The sequence below is a fragment of the Dendropsophus ebraccatus genome, chromosome 7 (genome assembly GCF_027789765.1).
Source record: "Dendropsophus ebraccatus isolate aDenEbr1 chromosome 7, aDenEbr1.pat, whole genome shotgun sequence".
Taxonomy (NCBI): domain Eukaryota; kingdom Metazoa; phylum Chordata; class Amphibia; order Anura; family Hylidae; genus Dendropsophus; species Dendropsophus ebraccatus.
Genome location: NC_091460.1, coordinates 19,029,233 through 19,050,101, shown reverse-complemented (window position 1 = coordinate 19,050,101; position 20,869 = coordinate 19,029,233). Strand labels below are relative to the sequence as shown.

At 42.0% G+C, this 20,869-nt stretch overlaps 1 long non-coding RNA gene across 1 annotated transcript; it reads right to left on the bottom strand.

Moving 5' to 3' along the window:
• Window positions 1–483: 483 nt before the first annotated feature.
• LOC138796676 (uncharacterized) lies at window positions 484–18,224 on the bottom strand. The gene is made up of 4 exons (XR_011363783.1): window positions 18,119–18,224; window positions 17,079–17,125; window positions 13,735–13,803; window positions 484–694 (listed from the first exon to the last, which is right to left on the bottom strand). It is a non-coding gene; the product is annotated as an uncharacterized lncRNA (long non-coding RNA).
• Between the last annotated feature and the right edge of the window lie 2,645 nt (window positions 18,225–20,869).

Here is a 20,869-nt window from a genome sequence, read left to right as displayed (position 1 = left end):
ATTCTTGGTCCATGTGGTTTTCTCTTTCTGAGTGAAATTACGAGGAAGAGTAACATTGCCACTCTCCCCATAGGCTCCATTACAGCCACAATGGATGACTCTACGAGCTAAGAGTTGACTAAAATGCATTACTAATTGCTTGATATCATCTTCTTCAGCCAGATACTGTAGCTTCTCGGGCTCACACTAGTATTGTCTCTTTGCCTGATAGTTTCGAAGCCATCTAAAAAGTTTTAAGTTCTCTTCATTGTCTCCTCTACTCGAAATCTGTCGACACTCAAACTTTTTGTAATAATTTATACGACTGTTAATATTGTTCTTAGAGAACACACACGAAGGCTACAAAATAACTTTTTTTCTCATGAAATTTCTTGTTTCAAAGCCCAGTTTATTAAAATTCTTCAACATTTTTAATCCAATTTCTACAGTTTTTAATAACCTTGAGACCGAGCATTGAACTACATGGAGTTTGAACAGATCGTAAATCTTTTTGCCCTCAATATTTCATTAGATTACTTCATCCCTGCTATAAAAGCTGCCTGTATTCTTCAGATTTTAAATCCTAATAAATATGTTTTATTTCCTGAGATATTTCATTCCAATACATGAAGTATTTGTGGTCCAGGACTATATTGCAGTATTGAAGCCTTCTGATATGGCTGGAGATTTCGACATATTTTGGTAAATCCTGAATCTAAAATGCAATAAAAAATGATATATGTTTACTGCACATATACTGTATATAAGACATATTGCACTTGTTCATGATTGGCACGCACATATGCTATTGGATATAGTGCTGTTTTTGTTGCTATTTTTTAAGGTTACAGTGCTTCAAGGAAAGACAACTAGTGACAGGGTCATGGCAATCCAAGGCTCATTGATGTAGGTTGGGGGAGGGGTTAAAGGCTAGCCCCTCCGGTAGGCTAGCCCTCTCCCATAGGAGAGCTGCTGCAGAAACCCTGAGAAAGTTCCTGCTAGCTATGATAGAAAGGAGTCAGATCACACAGAACATGGCAGCTTTCTATATATGGGGCCCCACAGACCAGTCAGAACTCCCATACTGACCCCTTGTCCATCACCAAAAGTGTCAATGCGCTGGGGCTAACCCGCTGAGGGTAGTAGGAGGTGGTAGCACTGGGTAGGACCCGGGCAGCCAGTTGCCAGATGTTATGTCACGGTATAGGCACGAGGGGAGCTGACTGACCCACGGGAACCTGACCATGCGGGGCCCGGGCAATTCTTCGTTGTCCCTAGTCAAGGCACCAATAACTAGACCAATGCCAGGGTTCAGAAACAACGGTAGTTGTGCGTTTATTGTAACGGTGGTAACCAATAGCAACAGTCTCTCTGGATGCAACCAGGAATAAGGCAGACTTGGATATAACTTGAGTAATGGGTGATGCTGCAATAGGATGTGATGATAGCGTTACTGGTAGTAAGGAGACTGAATGATGGGAGTAGTAGTGCTGAAGATATGATACTGGGCGGAATGAGTTGAAATTAATACTTGCTGTTGATGATAATGAATGATGACGAGAATAGTGACTGAAGAGCGACACCCAGTTCTTTGTTAGAGATAAGAATCTTGAAGAATCTTGAGAATCTTGAGAAGGAGAAACAGGTCCCGACTGGACCGGAGCACTTCTGGTCAGTACAGGAGCAAGTACCGCGGGGTTGCGGCCTTGTGACACAGGAGCAGCAGCAACACACACCCTTCTCCCCAGAAGGTGGAGAGAAGACTGAGGTAGACAAGAAAGTGACATAGCATTCCCCAGCCAAAGCTCGACAAATAAATGAAATAGCAGACCTGAATACTGAGAGGGGTGACATAATATACACAGTTTGCAGTGGGCCCATATTTCCAGAACAGGACTGACCACAATAAAGGTGCAGACATAAAGTTACAGAAAAATACTCTGTTCTGGGACACTGCATAAACAATGAGTATCAAGAAGGAATTGAAGAAAGTGTCTGATCTAATGGATCAAGTTCTCCATCATGTGGATGGCCAGGTGCGTGTGTGTTACTTACCTAGGAAAGAGGTGGCACCGGGATGCACTAAGGGAAGAAGACAAGATGGCAGGGGCAGTGTGATGGACAATGTTCTGCTGGAGACCTTGTGTCCTGGCATCATGTGGATGTTACCGTGACACCAAGTGTATACACCAAGTCCCCCTGTTCATGGCAGTGGGACATCCTAATGTGGTCTCTTACAGCAGGACAAATGCCCTGGGAGCCACACTGCAGACATTGTTCAGGGCAGAGAGATCAAGGTAGTGACTCAGCCTCACAGGGGACATCACAAGGATATGGGGTCCGCACCTCACACCTTACTGGATCTGCTGCTGATACCACAGGAGACATCACAGGGATATGGGGTCCGCACCTCACACCTTACAGGATGCTGATACCACAGGAGACATCACAGGGATATGGGGTCCGCACCTCACACCTTACAGGATGCTGATACCACAGGAGACATCACAGGGATATGGGGTCCTCACACCTTACAGGATGCTGATACCACAGGAGACATCACAGGGATATGGGGTCCTCACACCTTACAGGAGCTGCAGCTGATACCACAGGAGACATCACAGGGATATGGGGTCCTCACACCTTACAGGAGCTGCAGCTGATACCACAGGAGACATCATAGGGATATGGGGTCCTCACCTCACACCTTACAGGATGCTGATACCACAGGAGACATCACAGGGATATGGGGTCCTCACCTCACACCTTACAGGATGCTGATACCACAGGAGACATCACAGGGATATGGGGTCCGCACCTCACACCTTACAGGATGCTGATACCACAGGAGACTTCACAGGGATATGGGGTCCGCACCTCACACCTTACAGGATGCTGATACCACAGGAAACATCACAGGTATATGGGGTCCTCACACCTTACAGGATGCTGATATCACAGGAGACATCACAGGGATATGGGGTCCGCACCTCACACCTTACAGGATGCTGATACCACAGGAGACATCACAGGGATATGGGGTCCACACCTCACACCTTACAGGATGCTCATACCACATGAGACATCACAGGGATATTGGGTCCGCACCTCACACCTTACAGGATGCTTATACCACAGGAGACATCACAGGGATATGGTGTCCGCACCTCACACCTTACAGGATGCTGATACCACAGGAGACATCACAGGGATATGGGGTCCTCACACCTTACAGGATGCTGATACCACAGGAGACATCACAGGGATATGGGGTCCGCACCTCACACCTTACAGGATGCTGATACCACAGGGGACATCACAGGGATATGGGGTCCAGGCCCCAGGGGGATATCACAGGTATATGGGGTCCACACCTTGCCTATCAGAGCTATTTTTGCCACACAGGAGAATCTACCCAATATTAGGTAGATGTCTTTAATATTATGGATAATTGGTGCAACTATTACATAATACTACAATACGGTTTCCAGTTTGTACTATCAGACATTGCTCAATATTACTTGGTTGTTTTAGTCGTCCTTTAGATGTTTTAATTTTCCTCCCTATCCTTGAAAGCTTTCAGTCCAGAGAATCTAAAAGACAATCATGGAAAAAATACAACACCCGGATTGTTGATTTTTTTTAAAAATTATATATCAGGAAAAAAATTAATAAAAATTTTTTATGACACCTATATGATACTAAAAAAACTAGAGATCATGATGCAAGAAATGACATTCCAATTAGCCTCGTAGGTGGAAAAATAAAAGCGCTATGGCTCTTAATAAACGCGGAGGAACATTGCATTAATTTGATCCGGACATCCGTGCATCAATGGGCTCATTCTTGAAGGGGTTAATAAACACAGGAGACTATACCATCCTTGTGTAACCCGGTAGAATCAGACGATCACATGATCACCCTATAAGCTCAGTAATAAAATAGCTGACACAACATTGAGATGACCACAGAAGAGACGATAGCCTGAGCTTCCCCGTAATGTTATATTACTCTGACATTGCGGTCATACTTCACTTACATTATATGTCTGTGGTATTTTAGGAACATCCTGCCTTCAAGCACATAACTTCCAGCTGAATCTATTGTGTTCTCCGGACAGTCCTGGCTTTTGCCACTGGAAACATATAACTTGGAAAGCCATTTCCCAGAACACTGACTCCGGTGCGCTAAGATCAGGATTAGTGTTGAGTAGGTTCTTACATCTATTTTATTGGGTTTGGCAGCTCTGAAGAATATGGGATGGTTTTTTATGGATTTAGTAAAAGTCATCATGTCACTTGGGTGTCTATGACTTTTTTTTATTATGGACCTACATTTATTCTCCATTTGGTTAGAGATGGAATGTGGAGAAAAACACAAGATTTGACTAGGAGAAAAAATTGATTTCCTGAACGTTGCCTTGCCCGATTCACTCTGCAATGACCTTCAATATACGGCGAAAGCAAAAACATTTCTACCCGTTGCAGGTAGATGTTTCCTTATGTCCAAGGATACAGTAGGTCTGATAACATCCGATGCTATGCAAATAATCCCAAAAACTCTGGTGGTTTGTGTTTGTAGCTTTGTAACTTAGTTTTATAACTTTGTAATGTATGTTAATAGGCTATCTGGCCCCGTTCCCCCCTTCCACCCCCAAAGTGAAAGAAAGCATACATACCTAATAACTGTCAACCACATCCTCTTCTCCTGGGCGCCATCTTCTGTCGATGCCGTCACAACAGGGGACAGACCTGGTCTTCTTTCTCCTCAGTGTCCAGTGAAGTAAATGGGAAAGAAAACATACGCTTTGGCAGCCTTTTCATTGGCTGAAGTGCATCACATGGCTTCCAGCTTGCTGAGCCCTGATTGGCTGAGCAAGCTGGAAGCCATCTGATGCTCTTCAGCCAATGAAAAGGCTGCTGATGCCTATGTGCATCAGCAGCCTTTTCTCTCCTATTCACTTCACTGGAACTGGGAAGTGAGGGAGATCCGAAGACGCCGAAGGAAGCTGACAGGGATGTGGCCAGCGGGAGATTCAAGCCGTGTTTGTCAACGGAGGGATGGTGGGTATAACGTGTGTGTATCTGTGTTTTATTTTTTATTTTTTTGTAGCGCCAGAGTTTTCCTTTAATACCAGGGGTATGTACAATTTTGATGGTAGAGTCTCTTGCTATGAAATAAAATTATGGCCTCTTAAGATTAGTAATATGGCCACCCATTTGAGTAAAAAACAGGTGGTAAATAATGAGTGTGTTCATTATCTGAGCGTTTGTAACCAGTTACGGACATTATTCCATTCGGTGTGTGCACTGTGGGCTAATTTCCCCTTGTCTTTAATGGAGCACATTAGTACCTTGAGAAAACAGCTGAATTTTGGGTTAAATTTTATGTGTGTGTGAACAAAGCCTTATACTGTCCGTAATTTAGGATCCATAATAACAGACTGTATAGTACCCATTGCTTTGACTGGTCCCTTTTACACACTGGTAGTTTCTACATATTGTAGGGATCTTCCCGGGGGATGGTGTGGTTTGACACAGTTCCCAGCAGACTTGGCTTTGAAAATAATAGCTTGGCGTTTATTTGCAGCATAAACGGTCCAGTAAACAGAAATACAGCAACATCATGCTTTTAAAAACAAAACAAAAAGGTCTTGCCCGTCTGGGCGCTTACTAACCAACAGGTTACCTATCTGACACTTCGACCAGCAGTATCGCACGGTATAAATCAGCCCCAACAGTGGCAGTATTCTTTTGCTCCCAGGAAACACAGCATGCAGGCTGTTCACCCTGGCTGAGAGCAATCCCCTGTAGCTCTGTGGAGCTTTTGACTTGTTGCAGGCTCATCAGGGCACACCTGACTGCAACAACCGAACTGGATCGGGGGGAAGGGAATGGCAGGTCCCACTACCAACCTACCCACCATTCCAGTAAATCCGGCCCGGAAAATGTAAAGAACAACTCAGCAGCATAATACTGCTGAGTAAGAGATCTTTCCCGGATTTACCACCTCACCATATGCAGTAGCCTGGGTGAGATGTACCTCCCCTCGAACACTTTCCCAGTGACACTTCTACAATATCTACATAGGGCCAGGGTCACCTATTACAATCAAATGCAGACGGAAACAGATACACATACTAATTCTGCTCGTAGTTGTGGGTCCGTAATCACAGACAGGATAACTGATGTGTAAATAGTGTCTAAGAAAGAACATTCAATCTCCATGCAAACCCCTTGGTTGGATCTTGCGCTATGATCTTGGTGCCGCAGGTGAAAATTAGTCAACAAGCCACTATACCACAGTACAGAGCTGGTCTGGTAGTAGAAAGACTATTACAGAGTAGGACTTTCCGAACAGTTCTCCAAACCCGAACACTCTGCATTTCTCTCCTGGAGGATGGAGAATTTGGATGTTACTCTGCATCCATGTTTTCCTGGCAGGTCTAAAGCAGCATCCAACTTCTCCAGCCACCAGAGGTCAATGCCGGGTGCTCAGGTTCGGAGGACGTTGCCAAATCAGATCAGTCAACTCAATGATTCAATAAAAGTGATGGTCATCATATAAGTTTCCACATTATATTCCATATAATTGTCTCGACAGGAACACAATAATAGTCTTTGTCTCTCCTATTTGCCAGTTAAATTTTTGGCTAAAAGCTCTCCCTGCCAGCCATTGGCCTGGCTGCTCTTCTCTCGGCAGTAACTCATGATGAAATCACTGACACGACCTCCATAGACGTGTCCTATCAGACCAGCTGGATGAGCTCCAAGAGCTTTTTGCTCTCAGACTAAATAAGCTTTATTTTTTTTCTAATATTACATCATAATGTAAGCATTCCCCCCCCCCTCTTTTTTTTGTCGGCATGAGCCGCAAAGGAACAAAAGTCAAACAAATGTTAAACAAATCATTGAGGGCTTCACTCCATAAATCACATAGCCCTCAGCTACCACGCACGGATCACAGTCACTGCGGTTAGTTGTGTATTAGTGAAAAATCTAACAAGAAGAGAAGCAGGAGGGATGACATCATGTTTGTGGAAGCACTGATGGAGCAGGAAGTTGTGTTTTTTACAGCATTGCCAGAAATCGGTGGGTTGCTTGTGTTTACATGTCATGGTTTGTAATAGTTGGGTGACGCGCTGAGGTTTAGCATCACCAATGTTTTTCCCCATATTTCATAATTTTGTTTATAGCTTCTCCAATGAGTCCATCTCATCCAGGCGATAAATATTTATTTCATCTCAGAAGAACGGATGTTGACAAACTCCATACCGGTAGCACATACAAGTCACCAATCGTATCATCCGTTACTAACCCTGCTCTGGTGACGGGAAGAGATATAGCAGAGCTGAGTTGCCATCTGCTGCGACTCATAGTGATATCAGCGATGTAGTGATATAGCGAGGTCATGTCCTGGAGAAAAATTCTGTGAATTCTTTAGACCTTAAGTCTCCGCTGACCTTATATCTTACTGTCAGACATATAGGGAATATATATATCCTGATTTACAGCATGTAAACCTGATATGATTGATCACCGTTGTCGTGAATCGTTTTCTCTTTCATCACGTTGGGTAATTGGCTGTGGATTGATCTGAACCAGACATCATTCCACGTTAGGCGAGGTGACCCTGTAGGACCTCGGGAAGATTGCGTGCAGGGTACCTGTGATCTGCAAACTTAGCCCTTACTACATGTATGTATTTTTGTAGAGTTGTAAATACAAATGGCCGAGCCACATAGCAAACATTTGATTGGGCACCCTCCCCCACCCCTTCCCGACTGACCACTTAGTCATCAAGCCTAGTCATAATTACAAAGCTTGTCAGGAGTTCTTGCAGTTAAAGGGACATTTACAGAACCCAGGAGGCCCGCTCAGCCACCTGGTGCTGCAAATGATGATGGCTCAGGGGGCCCAGTGTATTGCAGGAGAGGACAATGATGACCCATGATGTGGCCGGACCCATAGCAGCCGCTATGGCTGCTACAGTGGCAGTTACCCCCCTGGATGGGTACGCAACATTTTGACATCTTCATAAGATTCTAAGATCAATCAATTATTTTTCAGGAACAATGACCAGATGTAGAGGACTAGGGCCTTTGTAGCATCAAGTTTCTGTTTTTAAAACATCTTGTTTCAGGTAAGTTTTCAGGATAAGCTGTTTTTTTACTTTGTTTATTACACATTTATGCTTACTCATTTGTCCCAAAGATGGTGAGTGCAGACTAGCTGTTTTGATGACTCCCATACAGTACACAAGGGGATTTATTTGTCTTTGGCGCATGCTATGAGGAAGCAGCAGCATGGATGACATTAAAGAGCAGTAGCTAGCAGTCTAAGCTATTACTCAAGCACTCAAATCTCAAGCACTGAAAGCTGTTGTACGGTATTCCTGTCTGCCTGTGACTCTCTTTAGCCACTCCCCCTGACATAAACTTATTTGGGTAACTGTAATCTGATATTTTCTGTAGTCTGGAGATGGGCAATATGTCAAAGTAAATGATGAGTTTAAAAGACAGAAGAGAGCCTATAGCATCCTAATAATGGATTAAAGAGACATTTTCTGATAAGATATAATATAGAGTTTTTTTTTTAAATATTCATTTTTTTTTTACTATTCATGCAAACTTTGTTGGAATAACAGTGTTCATTAAAAAGGGGTTTTCTAAGGAGCAGATGGTTTTTCTCTGCCCTAGTGGTCAATTCCTGTATTTTCACACCTTGGCAGTATACCTTCCAAGATTGGAGGGGGTAGGGTATACCCTAATCATGCAACAATGTTGGGGTGACATTGTGCAGCTATTTTACGGTTTCACCTGTATGCAATAATAGGGATATATCCCTCCTTCCTTCCATCTTCGAAGGTACACTTCCGAGACATGGAAATACAGGAAGTGACCGTCATGGAGCAGAAAGCTTGAGCCATCTTCTTGCTCCTCAGACAACTATCTTAAGTCCCAGTCTCAGTGGGATATTCACCTCTTGTGTGTTCACAGTCTGTGTTCTTCTGTCGACATTCCTCATTCCACAAAATATGGACTAAGACTTTCTCAGAGGAATAAAGAAATTATTTAATATTTGCAGAGGAACTTTTAGACAACCCAAAAATAAACTCTTTTTACTCAAGAGGAGTTCTTGGAAGAAGGATGTGTAGACTGTATACTGTACCCTACGGTTCTCAGCTCTAAACACTGAGATGCCTAGATGACGACCCAGTAGACTCTAAGGACAAGACCACCCATTGCATGAACATTCCCAGGAATAATAAGAGTGCCCTGGAACTAGTGTTGCCTGGTTTGAACTCCTGCTCCAGTAAGTTCACAATATTCTTCTCTTGACCATTATCTATTTCTTTAGCATGGTATTCGCCAAAATGTTTTATGTGCTTATTTATTTACTTTTTCTTTCCGATTACAGAAGCCAGCAATCTTTCCACAGTCACTCAAATCCTATTTCCTCCTCTAATCTGGGGTTTTCCATGATCAAGTCAACTTGTGTTTGATATGTTTTGGGGTGCTTTTACATAAAAGGTTGGTTAGATTTGGTCAAATAAAGGCTTATAATTAAAGACAATGATGGCATTTAGCTAGGAATGCAATCTATATGCGTAAATATGAGTGTGCAATCACTCAATCCAACACCAAATTGGAGGTGATGCTAAGTCACAAAGACCACATTTGTCTTGTTCCATGAAACTGTTTGGTTACTTAGACTTAGCGCTATCATGAATGACTAAAGGTGCCCAGAAACTAAAGTTGACCAACCCCACAGCCACTGGTTCAACTGAATGTATAAGTTATACAAGAGGCCTCCCATCTCTTCACTGAAAGAAGACGTCAACAGAGAGAAGTTTTGGGCATGATGGACTTTCAATGCCCAACCTTACTGTTCTTGCCGGAACCAGTGCCTTCCGGCTGTGGCTTGTGCCTTGCCACGTGCTAAACATCTATGTGTACTGCTAGGCCAACCAATTAGACAACAGTTACTGAAAATATATGGCCGCCTTTATATAAGTTATTCTCTATAAAGTGTTTATTAGGTGTTGGACTTAGTCGTAGGAAAGCCAAAGGAGCCATTGAACTTCATCTAATCCCTTTGTTCTGGGCGTTGGTGCGAACAGCGAACCATTTGACGTTGATATCATATTGATCTGTCATCAATGTCTGTTGAGAACACCTGTATCTGATAATACAGATAGCTGCTGATATCATAGGATCGGGTCATATGCTGGTCAAGAATTTTTGCTCATTATTCGGAAAATATTACCGGTCAACTCAGTTAAAGCGGCCGATTCACAGCAAATTAAAACCGTAAGGATTTAGGTAACAGAAAATATGTCCAAGTCAAAGGACAAACAGATAAAACAAACTAATTTTACCGAATATGTTCAATAACATAATATATTTCGAGGACTTGAACCGAGCTGGCTCCAAGCCCAGAAATAACATTTGCCGATCGATTAGTCCCAGAGGAGATAATGTTTACAGCTAGGAGGATATACAGCCATAACTTCTCCGAGGCTCTTCAAGACTTTTCCAGATTTCCACATTTTGATTTGAATTGAAGCAGATCATTGAAAAATATTTAAAGAAAGGCCTCATTTGCCGCCCCTGGGGTTAGTGCGGGCCAGCCAAAGTACGCACACCCAGCAAACAGCCATTTGTTTTGCTAGGAATTAGCGAGGAGAGATAGAGCGAGGTTACCCAGTTTTCTTTCTGCATTGTTTTTTCTCATAATACACAGCACGTGGATGGAGCGAGCAACGGAATTACAAATTATTGACATGCCCCGGACCCCCCAAAAATAGAATCATTCTGAATATTATCTTTATAAATACGGCTCAAAAAGATAAATAAGAAAAGGTCAAATTTCCTTTTCCCCAGGACTTTATAAACAGTGGGTTTATGTAGAGTTAAGATGTATTAGGACGCGCTCCGGCTCACTCTCCGCTGCTTTGTGCTGTTGCAGCCTGCGGCTCGAATTCCGTCTCTTTGCCAAGTTTCTCATTGCTGAGATTCTTAATGTAAATCTCTGAAGGCTCTCTTGCTCCCATTCCTCATTTTTGCAAAACTATGGACTGAGAATTGATCAGAGGAATCTTAAAATGATTTCATAGCTTCAGAGGAGATTCGTCCCCTGGAGGTCAGGGGTTATTTCATTAAATAAACAGTGGGGGGAAAAAAGTTAAGACAACCCAAAAATAATTACTATTTGCTTAAGAGGAGTTCTGGGAAGAATGATGTGTAGACCCTATACCCTGCTGTTCTCAGCTCTCAACACTTCATAATGATGACTACAAGATGGACCAGTAGAGTCTAAAGACAAGACCACCCAAAGCATGAAAGTTCCCAGTAATACTATGAGTGCCCTGGGACTGGTGATGTCATCATGCTTCATTATACACCATCGTGCCACATACTGGGAGATGTTTAAAGCATTGAAGAAATGTCAAAAGCTGGCAATGGAGGAGAATGGACTCCTCCTCCTCTGTATACGCTACATAATTTCTTTTTCTGGGACTGTGACAGCTTATTAACTAAGGTGATCGGGACCAAGGCTGCTTCTAAAAGTTTTGTTCTCCAAAGCTGCCTCACAGATTTTGTGTCATGTTCTGTTCTCCAAAGTTGGAAGGCAGAATGCCTCAGCGATCTACTGGGTTGTAACTAGTGCTGAACAGACTTGCCGAACTGCTTGGGTTCTGCAATGTTTGCCAAACCAGAACGCTCTGCATTTGACTCCCAGCGGCTAAAAAAGTTGGATGCCACCCTAGGGCTGTCAGGAAAACAAGAATAAAGCCTATGGCTTATGGCTGTATCTATGTTTTTCAGGACTCCCTAGGGCGGCATGCAACTTCTTCAGCCACCAGGAGTTAAATGCAGAGCATTCTAGTTTGGAGAGTTTGGCAAGTCTGCTAAACAGCAGGCAACACTAAAGGCAACAGGTTATCAAAATAAAGAAGGCGCATTAGGGATTAGTATATATCTTTAACAGGACATTATCAGGAATGCTTGTACATTTAATAAATTTAACATAATCAGTTTAGATACTTATGTTTGTCATACAATCCCATTAAGCAATTTTTTGGTTGTGTGATCACCCTACCCCTATGCAGCCCATATGAAGTTGGGTGTTTAGAATTTGAGATTTCAGCTTACGTGCCCTTCATTCTTGTATTCTTGGCCATGTTGTATATTGTGCCAAGGTTTAGATGCTTGTTTTTGTCCCATTGACAAAAACCAAACAATGTGAAATATATGTAAGCCCCCCACTTAGAGGATTCCAATGGCTAATCCCCAAAATCCAGATATGAAGAATGTTTAAAAATAAAAGGAAATTATTTTATTATTGATGGACTCAAGATCAAAAATGATGGAATCCCCAGTTATCTATGTGCACGTCGTACGTCTGTGCTGCTCCTCAGCCTTTAAGATGCCTGAATTCTCAGCGATTGGATTTCACTAAGGATAAATATTATTCTGTTAGTGACTTCATCATCACCAAACCTATCCAAGGGGATAATCATCATCTCTCCGGTCATTTACTTAACATGTAGCCTCATATCATAGATGATTGTAAATGTGGTTGTGTTCTTCAGGCGTGATCTTTATAAGTTTCATTGTAATGGTTCCAGACCAGTTTCTGCATCATCTTCTTGGCCAATGGAAACAATCAGTGATTTTAACTTCCTCCAAGCCTCCATCCACCAGGATTCCTCGCTTTAGTCCATGTAACAAATCTATTACTTGGGATGATCATTGGCCAAAAAGGTGGATACGGCTCTTATTGGATTGCTAGTGATCAGACAAGGAGCAAATGCTCATTCATCAACTGATCAGGCCATTCTCACATACTGAAAATCATCCCCTGTTGGCCACAAACATCTCTCCATGTAAAAATTGATATTCATCAGGAAACTAAAAGGGCTACACAAACATACCCAGGAATTGTTCATGCCGCAGTTCAATGCTTGTGAAGTCTCTGTAAATGAGCATTGATCACTGAGATCAGCAATAGAGAGGAGCGAACCGGGTTCGGGTTCGAGTCGATCCGAACCCGAATGTTCGGTATTTGATTAGCGGTGGCTGCTGAACTTGGATAAAGCTCTAAGGTTTTCTGGAAAACATGGATACAGCCAATGACTATATCCATGTTTTCCACATAGCTTTAGGGCTTTATCCAACTTCAGCAGCCACCGCTAATCAAATGCCGAACGTTCAGGTTCGGATGGACTCGAGCATGCTCCAGGTTCGCTCATCTCTAATCAGCACTCCTTTTCTGACAAGTTTGCACCATGAAATAAGGCTCTAACCCTGTTTTCTTTGGTTTACGTGTTAGGTAAAGATGAGCAAACTTGCCTCCATGTTTTCAGCTGTATCCGTGTTTTCTAGGCAGTCCTCACGCTACATTCACCTTCTCCATACAGCGGGATTCAAATTCTGATCGTTCGGGTTCACGAAAACCCAAACTTTTTGCAAGTTTGTTCATCTCTATATGTTAGTGATGGTTTTCATTTGACTTTTCTATATGTACATCTAGCTTCGTCGAGCAATTTTTTTCCCATTTCTGACATAGACATCTGCTCCTTTCAATTGTTTTTTATTTGTTATATCTTGTCTATTTTCTAATCATATGTCTTTAGATTTTCTGTCCTAAAACTTTGACGTCATTCTTGGTCTACCTGTATAGACCTTTTTTAACCTTCCATTTTCTACCCACAGCTAAATTAGAACAACTAACATCTTGCACCACTCACCATGTTGGAAGAAGTTGTGTGATAGAATTGACAGCTCACTTGTCTTTTTGTTGTCAACTCAACTTCTTCCTGCAGAATAATTTACAAATTATGAAATTACAAAGAGCCGCAACCATTTAAAAAAATTAATAAAAATTGATGTATTTGAGGGAGATGCGTAAATATGTGAATAACAGTTGTCCTAGAAGACTAAACAATCGTAACAAAATAGGATGAAAAAAACTATCTCCTTTCCTACACCTTCCTTTTCTACCAGTTTCTAATACTTGGAGATTAATCAAAACTAGCGGGAAAAAAAAAAAAAAGTTGGAGCCAATTCTCTACATTACCGCCTCGGTTCTGTTTTTTGGTCTGTGAACACTTTAGTACCAGTTTTGATAAATCTTTATGTTTAATGTTTATTTTTTCTTTCGACATTGCATGAACGTAAAACCCTTTAAAAGAATGAGAACATCTGACAAACGTGGGTGTAGAAACCTCAAGCCTGGACAACCTACAGAAGCTCAGTTGGGACAAGTAGAAGTCTCTGGTCTGCGGCTTATCCGGGAGTGGGCTCGAGCAAGGAAAGGGCTTGCAGTGAACTTTGTACAGATTAAGCAGCGGAAAAGTGGGCTATCTGCCTGGAGAGGTCCTCGCTGCTAATTCTGACTGGAATTGGTGTTTGTTTAATGGAAAGGTTATGCTTATTATTCAGTCTAAGATAAATTTCCTCAAAGTGTTTATGTTTCAAACCATAGGCGTCAAAGCTCGCTCAAACACACAGCGTGCCGTGTCCAAGCTGCTTCTTACATTCCCGTCCCTGGTGGAAAAGAGCGAGGAAAGTGCCACCCTCTAAGGCTAGCAATCCAATTCCTGTTTGTTTTTAGAAGACACTGTATTTTTTTTTCTATAGCGGAGAGGGTCTATGATTTATGGGCCAATTCATAAAATAAATGCATGACTCAGGTGCGAGTTACAAATCATAGCATAGTTTCCCGGGGTCAGAGAGGCGGCAAATTCCTTATGGATTGGGCCTATTATATACACTTTCCGGTGGAGAATCAGAAGAGACTCTCTTAGTCCTCATCTCCTTAAAGCCTTTCTTATTTTCTTAACTGTAATGCTGCTTTATACCCTTTATTTGTGGTGGATTTTTTTAATCCCATTCATAGATCATATTGCTATTCTATTTTTCCAAGGCTTCCGATGTGAAATCGGCGTGACAAACTGCGGGTTAATTGACCTTATTAGAAATCATTTGGATGTTTTACTGATTTACAGTCATGTTTGTTTTAGATTTTAAAGCCAAAGTGGGAATAATGAGCCATGTGATATCATATCTTATAGGAATTATAGGAAACCTGTTGGACCTACAGCAGCATTAAGTTTGAAATCCCCCAAAATGTTAACCTAAAGGGGTATTTCAGCAAATAATTCTTTTTTTTCACATTTCTTTATTAAAGTTTTACAACTTTATTAAAGAAAAAAAAAATATATATATATATATATATATTTTTTTTTTCTTTTTACATTTATATATTGACTGACAGCAGTATGGGGCAACACAGCTCTTCTGCTGCCCCATTTGCTGTGTCTGTAGTTGTAGGGTTACAAAAGCCCTGGTCCCAGTACTGTTGCAAAATCCATCGACCATCTATTGTGAAGTTGGAACCTCCAAACTCTTTGCTTATGGCAGATATCTGGGTAGATAAGGAGAAGGCAGATGAATTCCAGTTTACCCAATCCCTTTGTTCTGAAGAGAAGTAAGCCACCTCCATGTTTCTTCTCCCTCTACAGAACACATACATGCTACACCCACCTGGCAATGTAGCTGTTGTGTTTTGACAACCTTAGGTTCTGTTCACATCAGCATTGTGATGTCCATTTAAAACATAAACCAAAATGTAGTGATGTATCCGTGACATGATGAACACCAATGGTGCTCACTGGACCACAATGACTTCGGTTCCTTGATTTTTCTATTAAATTATAGAGCCTTCAGAGCAGATATGAGCAGCCCAATCTTTCTGCTATTTTATTAAATTTGACATATTGCTGCTCTTCACCTTTTAATTTGCATTACATGGAGCCACTTTGCCCTTCATTTACAGTATGTTAAATGATCAGGACAAGAGTTGAACTTAATTCAAGCCATAGGATGTATCCATGTCTTCCCAGATTCCCTAGGGCTGCAACCAACTTCTTCAGCCCCCTGTATTCAAATGCCAAACAATTAGACAATGAATAAGATTGAAGTAATAAATCTTGGAGGAAGGCAAACGTGGCGTTCCATGTCTGAGAAAAGTGCAAGTTTTTGCTGAATTTGACAAATCTTCAATCTGTCACCGTACACGAGGCTTCTAAGCCTTTCATGGTTTCTTCAGTTTGTAGACTTCATGTTCGGCACAACCATCAATTATCTCATAAGTTTGTGGTTTTGTTTCAAGAAAAAAAAAGTTATATTCATGGCATTGTTACATTTCATTTCCACTGTTCAATTCTCTTCCTCCAGTTGGATTAATGCTGACTTGGATTAGCAAACTGCTAAAGAATGTTGGCCACCGAATTTGCTCTGTAATTTCTTACTGTGTTCTAAAGCCCTAACTATTGGTTGCAAACCACCTTCGAAATTCCATCTTTAAAGCTTGTTTTCACCCTATTCCCAACAAGTGCATCGGGGCCAAGCGGAATGAGTAACAGAGCGACTAAAAATACCGCAGTTCAAGAGGTCAGCGGCTGAGAAAACACTAAAAAGTCCATGCGACTCATGATGCGCTACTCAAATCATGCAGATCCAAATAATAACTATAGGGTTGTCTTCCAGCTCGTATTATATTATATCTCTGTAGCTGGTTCAAAAATGACATCTCCTTTATTAGACCTGGAGCCGTATGGATTGCGTAGAAGTCTTGGAGGGCAAAAATAAGGCTCCTTGAGGAGCAAAGTTACGGAAAACGAACCGTGACCCTGACTCAATATAAATATCTTGGCTAATAAACATTATTAAGAAACCATAGTGATTGTAAGGGGTAGATTATTCCTTGTAATACTAACTATAGTTTTTTCGAGAACCTTTTCTCAAAAAGGGAGAGCAGTAGAGATCAGCAAACTCCCGGTGGCTGGAGAAGTTGGTTGCAGCCCTAGGGAGTCCTGGAAAACATGGATTTAGTCATAGGCCATAGGCTGTATTCATAATTTCCTGGTAGCCCTAGAAGAGATCCATGTCTATTAATGGTCCATAAGATGGAAAATTCTTTCAGTTCTAAATTGTTACCCAGAGGAAATCTGACTTTTAAAGAAGCCCCCCCAGTATACTATCATCACATAAGGAAAAAGGCCAAAGCCTTTTAAGTGAAAAGACTCACCTGGAGCTCCAATAAAGGCACAACGCTGGAGAAAACCTGTGCTATTTCTAAGGGAAACAGATAATAAATAGACAGATTATAGGCTGAACTGCTGTGCCTCTCCACAGGTCAGATCACTCCCAGCCGTGGAATACAAGCCAACAAAAACAGAACATATTCACCATTAGGGCGCTAGTTCCTAGAACAGTGAACCTGGATATCTTCAAGTTACTTTTACTCTGCCACTTCATATACTCCTTGGCCAGATATCCCTCCAGGGAAGTAAAAGGAAGCAAAGGGATGGATCCTATGAGGAAACCACCAGAGCCACCATGATCGGTGGCACTTCAAGTCAATGTTCATTTCAGTTACGAGTGTACGGACATGAAAAAGGAAATACCAAAGTTAGGTATCCATCCACAGACAGCTGTTTCGGGATGTTGCCCCTCATCAGTGTGGAGTAGGATTCTGGACAGGTGGCAGCAATGCCTAGTAGACACATCAGATAAAACCATCACTGATCTCAGGTAGACCAGCTAAAGAAGACACCGTGGTTCCCTTGTTAAAGCACTGAACACAGTGAAAATCTAGGTGCAACCCCAAAATAGCTGCTTGTGGATGGATACCCATTTTTGTATGCCCCTTGTTGTATCCTTAGACTTGTAACCGAGTTGGATATTGACTGAAAGACTACCTTTCATGGTGATTTTGGTGGTCTCCTCACAGGAGCCACCCTTTTACTTGGTTATCCTCCCTGAAGGGATATCTGGCTATTTCCCATTTTGGACACTCGTTAATGAGGCTTTACAGGCTCATTTGCATATTTCAATTTCCCAAGGGGCAATGCACCTAGGTTTACACTGTGTTAATTTCTTTAATGAGTGAACCACAGTGTCTTCTTTAGCTGGTCTGCCTGAGATCAGTGATTGTTGTGTCTGAGCACACATGAAGACAGGCATGGCTTATACAAGTAGTTTATTGAGTAAAGTAATTTCTGATTTGTAATTCATGACTCATTCCTTAAAGGGATTATCCAGGCTTAGAAAATCATGACTGCTTACCTTTAGAAACATCTCCTCTCTTGTCTTCAGTTGGGGGTTTTGTTTCGCCTGGAGGGATATCTGTCTATTTCACATGTTTTGAGACTCCACAGACTCTTTTGCATATTTGTCTTCATATATGTCTGTCGGTGTTATAAGACGGCCCAATATTTATATGCTACTGTGCATCGACTTGACACGTCAGTGCTCGCTTGCTTCTCGCATGGGGGATGCGGGGAGCAGTGGGAGAGGCTGCTTGGATGATCATTAGATTGACCAGGTGGCCTATAGAAGAGAGTGGCGGTGATCATTACATGAAGAGATCAGAACGGCCGGTAAGGGGCCAAGTACAGCTGATAATCATTTGATGTATTAGTACCCTAAGCATGAACAATATTTGCTGACAAAGCCAATTACAACCATTTTCAGAGTTTGACAGCGTTGGATGGACTCCATTATCATTGGATGGAGAAGGCAGGATTGGGTAGAGAGTATAAGTACATGAAGATAGAAGGTGATTGGCATTTATTGGTGTCTATACAAGCAGCAAGGACTTATGTTGCCAGAATAACTGCATGTGGGGAGATGAGGCACTTAAAAAAAATAAATCACTGAACAATCCTTTTAAATGGGGGGTGGGGTGTCAATTGGGCATTAATTCTATGTATCCTTTGCAATTAGGAAAAATTTGAAAAAAAAAACTAGTGACCAATAAACCAGTACTCCAGTTCTAATGTTTGAGCTTTGTGACGTTGATCTTGAAGTTTTGGCCACTAACTTGTGCATGGAAATGGGATACAGATCACATCCTAGTAAAGTCAGGAGGAATAACAAAAGACCATAGTGCGCTGGGCCAGCAGAACTTCTGTATTTAGCTGCCGCATATGAAAACGATCATATCAACAGAACAGAGCGGCGTTGGCATGATGACTGGAAACAATGAGTCTAGCAAAGTCATGATAAACTCATTGGCAGTTCCACGCTTCGGGATCCAAAGTTTGCTGCAGCCAACACCATGGACGTCATCTGTTTATAGATAACCGGGACACTTCAGGCTTTGGTAAAATATCAAGAGTATAACCATCCATGAAAATGGAGGAATTAGGTGACATTCCCAAGTTTGTCAGCCTGGATCTGAGCACCATTAGATTGAATGTTTCAGTTCCCTATATTTCAAATGGTAGTAGCTATGTGGCAGCACAAAGTATTTCAGGAAGGGGGGGGCACACTTAGTATTGTAATTGCACACAGATAAGGCTTCTATTAGGTACCAGGTGTAACAGGTTAATATAGACACCTCAGGTTTACTATAAAATTATAACTGCCTCAGGTGTACCAGGTTAATGTAGCCACCTCTGGTGTACCAGGTATTATACACACCTCAGATGTACCAGGTTAATATAACAGCCTCAGGTGTACCAGGTTAGTATAACTGCCTCAGGTGTACCAGGTTAATACACCCGCCTCAGGTGTACCAGGTTAATATATCCGCCTCAAGTGTACCAGGTTAATATATCCGCCTCAGGTGTACAAGGTTAATATAAACGGACGCTGGTTGACCTCAAGGAGATCAACCAAAACACTGCAGAGACACCATCACATGTCTCAACGTCAGTAAGCTAGCCAGACCTTCCTCCAGGAAGGAACAACCAAGCCAAGGAATGTCTCCAGTCAAAGAAACTACCCAAGGAAGGTATCCATCCACAGACAGCTGTTTTGGGGTGTTTGGCCCTCATCAGTATGGAGTAGAATTCTGGCTAGTTGCAACAATGCCTAGTAAGTGCATGCAAAAGGACGCTGGTTGAACTCTGTGTCTCTGCGGTGTTTTGGTCGATCTCCTTGAGGTCAACCAGCATCCTTTTGCATGCACTTACTAGGCGTTGCTCCCACTAGCCAGAAACCTACCCCACACTGATGAGGGGCAAACACCAAGAAACAGCTGTCTGTAGATGGATAACTTGCTTGGGTGGTTTCCTTGACTGGAGACATTCCTTGGTTGGCTTGATTGTTCCTAGGTTGTTCAAAGTTGACAGCTGAATTAAAAATGCAGGGTTTTCACTTCCCTGGTGTCTAGCGGTGGGGATCGACCCCCACCCCCCCACGCCACACACACATGCAAGCGACGTGGTCACGTAAGAGCAATCACTGCATATGCAGCCGGACGCTGATCCGGGCTCGGCATTTTATTGCTTTTCGGCTGCAGCAGCCGAAAGCAATAAAACACAGATCTCATTGATCTATGCAGTATAACTATACTACATAGATCTCAATGAGAGATCACTGTACTTATAATCTAACCACAGGGGGAATAACCCTAACCCCAGGGGGGCTTCTAGTATAAGTGTAAAAAATGAAAAAGAAAATATTTTATTATTAATAAATAATCCCCTCCCCTAATAAAAATCAGAATCACCCCCCCCCCCTTTTTCCCATTTTATAAATAAAAATAAATAAATAAACATGATTGGTATCGTGGGATGTGTAATCGCCCATACTATTAATTTATTTAATTCCTGATCTCGCACGGCTAAACGGCGTAAGTGCAAAAAAATTTAAAAATGCAAAATTGCGCATTTTTGATCGCATCAAATCCAGAAAATTTTTTATAAAAAGCGATCAAAAAGTTGCATATGTGCAATCAAGAAAGAACATATCATAGCGCAAAAAATAACACCTCACACAGCCCCATAGACCAAAGGATAAAAGCGCTATAAGCCTGGTAATAGAGTGATTTTGAGAAAAATATATTTTTTTAAAAAGGTTTTAGTTTTT